The sequence below is a fragment of the Sceloporus occidentalis genome, unplaced genomic scaffold (genome assembly GCF_023333645.1).
Source record: "Sceloporus occidentalis isolate IW3139 unplaced genomic scaffold, rSceOcc1.0.p SCAF_7, whole genome shotgun sequence".
Classification (NCBI taxonomy): domain Eukaryota; kingdom Metazoa; phylum Chordata; class Lepidosauria; order Squamata; family Phrynosomatidae; genus Sceloporus; species Sceloporus occidentalis.
The window spans coordinates 22,766,463-22,770,875 of NW_028316987.1; the positions used below are offsets into that span (position 1 = coordinate 22,766,463).

Consider the following 4,413-nt stretch of genomic DNA (forward strand, 5'->3'; position numbering starts at 1 on the left):
GCAGAGGCTGAAGGACCAACAGACAGAAGGATGGGCAAAAGGTAAATATCAGGTCCACGAGGACTCAAGGAGAGGACTGTGCAGACCCAGGACACAAGGAGGAAGGTAGAAGGAAGGACAGGGAAACCAGGCATAAGGTGCTGATAGCCCAGGAGAGGGATTATGAGGTAGAAGGAGAAGGAGAGGGAAAGGACAGAGGGTAGGGGCTTGGTTGATCTCCTGGCTGCAGATAGTTACATCTGTAGATGAAGTAAACATGTTGTTCATAAAGCTGCATCCATTCATCTTTCAGAATCCCTACTTATAAACTTAGGCTATGAGATGGCACTACTAGGAGTCCTAGTGGCACAGTGGTTAAATGCCTGTACTGCAGCCACTCACTCACAAACCATAAGGTTGCAAGTTCAATACCAGCAAAGGGCTCAAGCTCAATTCAGGCTTGCATCCTTCCAAGGTTGCTAAAATGAGTACCCAGATTGTTGGGGGCAATTAGCTCACACTTTGTAAACCACTTAGGGAGTGCTTAAGTGCACTGATTAGCAATATAGAAATGTACTTGCTATTGCTACAATTGCTAAGACAGTGACTCTGGAACATTGCTTTTTGCAGTCTTAAGACCAATCCTATCTCATCTTGTTCTCCCAATGCCCTAAACATTCATTATGCAGGATCTTTCAGTCAGCCTTCTTACCTTAAAAATTTAACTGCTCAGTTTTGCCCTTGTGGACAGCAAGTAAATGAAACTCAATCACATATTTTGTTCTCTTGTGTCTTTTATTCATAAAGCTAGTCATGAGTACATGATTTGAAGTCCACAAGTTCTGCAGGCTTGAACCACAGGTTGATTTCTTTCTCTGCACTCTCCACAGAGTCACTGCCATGAATTATATCCCTGCCCACTTGAATGCAGAAATCATGACGGATAGTGCCAGGTTTAGAATCTGCTGGGTTAGTTTCTCCCAACATGAGCCTGCCTGTCTTCACAACACTGAGCGCTTCCCAAACCATGGCTACTATAGGGCCAGAGTTCATGTATTTAACCAGACCAGGGTAGAATGGCCTATCTTTCAGGTCAGTGTAATGCTGTTTGAGGAGTTCTTCAGAAGCATGCAAAAATTTCATAGCTACCAGACGAAAACCCTTCTGTTCAAATTGTTTTATGATGTCACCTACTAATCCCTGCTGGACTCCATCAGGCTTGATGGAGATGAAGGTGTGCTCTGTGTTTGGAGCCATTATTCCACTGAGTGTCAGACCTTGTGGGGCCTGGAGAGCAGGCTGTGGTGACCATCTCCCTCGAGTCCTGCAGGGAAGAGGCAGAGCAAGAGCATGTCTTTTATAATCAGCTAATTGCCCCCCCCCCCCCCATCGAGAGGCAAGCCCGGCCATTCTGAATTTTGTATTCAATTTTTGTTGCAAGACAAGTGTATGAGTATTATCCTCTTGGTTGCAAAATTTTTGTCACTGGCTGTTAAAATTAGAGAGAACCAATTATTAAAAGGGATCTGACTAAAGGATCCCCTGCTCCCCTCTCCCTCATGCTGAGTGAATTGAATCCAACTACATTTGCACAATGAACTCAATTTGCAGCAACTAAAGTCAGTAAAGGAGAAAAGGGGGAGTGGGAGGAAAAGAGAGAAACTGGAACAAATTAACAGTTGAGAATGTGGGAATGCAGATGATTCACCAGGGCAGTTCCTGGCAAACCAGAACAATTATGGGGTGTATCATCATAACTAGCTTGAACTTCGCATAAATCCAAAGCAGTTGCCAAAATAAAACATCTTGTATCCTTGCCTCTATTTCTGCCTATAGTATAAATGAAATATCCTGAGGGGTATGTAGAAACAGCAGCCACTTTAATATTGGGCTTTCATGCACAATGTATTCCCGGTTTAATTGTAATCTTAAATGCACTTTCATTTTTCTAGTTTCCAAAGGAAAATAGGTTGTCATCCTTCACTGCTTCAGGAAATATGTGAATGAATAAACTGTCCCCTAATAGCAAGTCATTTATGGCTGCATCAGATAAGACATTGGCAGGATTGAAAAATTGTTCTAAGTGGCCCAGTGAGGCAAAAGCAATAATAGCTTGTTGTCTCTTACACTATTCCAGTCTTGTAAGTAAACCAGAATCAACACAAATTACATAATGCCTTTGGAGGACTGAAGAAAGCAATTGTTTTGATATGAGCAGATTTTGCATTTACAGATTATAAAGTGATCATTACAATATTAATGATATTTATTTATTAAATTTTAACATCCTTATAATGAAAATAAAGTTCATTAATTAATACCCACAGTACATTAAGGGTTAAAAGTGAATTTTAAAATTACCCTAATTGTGAGAAACACTAAAGTAATGAAACTAATTTATTGGCATGTAGCCAGTAAATACAGTAATATGGCCTATTGTTCAGCTAACTGCTAAAGATGTGCTGTCTGAATAGGTGGTGGCTGATAGTTACTAGAATGTAATAGCTGAGAACAGGAAGTAAATCTGAGATCAGTGTTCCCTTGTATATGTTGTTACTAGTTTTGAGTTGGAAAATGTAGCCAGAAGAAGACAGTTGGCCAGGATCCTATAATGTCAAACTATAGGGCAACACTGCATAGCCTGACAGCTTCAGCCACATACTTTGCCCCATCATGAGAAGACATGACTCATACAAAAGGCAATCATACTAGGAAAGGTAGAAGGCAGTGGAAAGAGTGAAAGGTCACATACCACATGGTTAGACTCAATAAGGAAAGTCATGGGTCTGAATCTACAAGACCTAAGCAGAGCAGTGGAGGACAGGGAGGTCTGGAGATATCTCATACAGGGTCAACAACAACAATGGAAGTAATCAAAGACTTGCCTCTACAAGAAGACAAGTGGTTACAACAATGAACAAAAAATGGTAGCTGTAGTCATTCACAGTTTGCATGTTGCCACTAGCAGAAGAGGCAGCCTGAACCCCACAAAAACCAACTCTATCTAGAACCACATGTCTCTTCAATGCCTGTCTTAGGGAGGCCCAGATCATTTCTCAAGCCCATCCTCCCAGACTGCTTTTTTTCCAAGCATTGAGGAGACAGGTAGCTTTAAATACAGTTAGCATCTGCCATGAGGTTCATGCTGAACGATCCATTGTATCACAACCACCACCACAACCACCACCACCTGTTGCAGGCCAGGACAGGTGTATGTGTGCTTTTTAAACAGAAATAACTAGTTGAAAAAAAAGCCCAGGATGGGCCAAAATAAGCAAACGACTACAAAAAGGTCCTGAAATCAAAATGGCCTGCGGGAATATATATGGCCCATAGGCTGTGCCTTCATTATCACTGCTTTGGCAAACCATCTACTACATTTTGATGAAGCACAACAAAAGACGACCTAGAATCTTAGAATCTCAGAGATGGAAGAGACCACAAGGGCCATCCAGCTCAATCCTCACCATGCAAGAAAACACAAGCAAAGCACTCCCAAGTCCCAACAGATGGCTGTCAAGCCTCTGTTTAAAAAACTCCAAAGAAAAAAAGACTCCACCACACTCTGAGGCACACTGTCAAACAGCTATTATTGTTAGGAGAGACTTCCTAATGTTTAGGAGGGCGGGATACAAACCGCCATATAGTACGTATAGGATACGTACTAGGGTTAGGAAGGGGCGGTGCTTCCGCACCCCCCCTAACCCTAGTACGTATCCTATACGTACAAGATGGCGGCGCCCCTTCCACATGGGCGCCACCATCTTTACGTACTGGACGCATAGCGTCCAGACGTGTCGCGGCGCCTATGATGTCGTGAATGCGCCAGCGGCGCTTCGCGACGTCATCAGTGCGCCGCAAGAAGAAGCTCCGAAATGGAGCTTCTTTTTTGCTCCGCGTGGGAGCCGCACGGTTTGGCTGCTGCAGCTCCTGCGCGGAGCAGGCGGCGGGGAAGCACCGCAAAGCGGCGGTTTGTATCCCGCCGGAGAGTATCTTTTCCTGTAGCTTGAAACCATTGCTCTATGTCCTAGTCTCTACAGCAGCAGAAAACAAGCTTGCTCCATCTTCAATATAGCATCTTTCCAAATGTTTAAATATAAACACAGCTACCTTAACCATCTCTTCCCCACGGTAACCCTAGGAAGCTGCTCATAGGGCATAGTTTCCAGACCTTTCACCATTTTGGTCACCCTCCTCTGAACATGCTCCAGTTTGTCCACATCCCTCTTGAATCAAGGAGTCTAGAACTGGTCACAATATTCCAGGTGAGGTCTGATCAAAGCAGAATAGAGGGGCACTATTACTTCCCTCGATCTAGACACTGTACTTCTTTGATGCACCCTAAAACCATATTGCCTTTTTTAACTGCTGCATCACACTTTTAACTCGTGTTCAAATTGTGTTCTACTAGGTCTCCTAAATCCCTTTCACGTG

The 4,413-nt window shown here is 43.4% G+C and overlaps 1 pseudogene; it reads right to left on the bottom strand.

Annotated features, from left to right (window-relative positions):
* Positions 1-774: 774 nt before the first annotated feature.
* LOC149309395 (nucleoside diphosphate kinase pseudogene) lies at positions 775-1,248 on the bottom strand (annotated as a pseudogene).
* Positions 1,249-4,413: the final 3,165 nt, after the last annotated feature.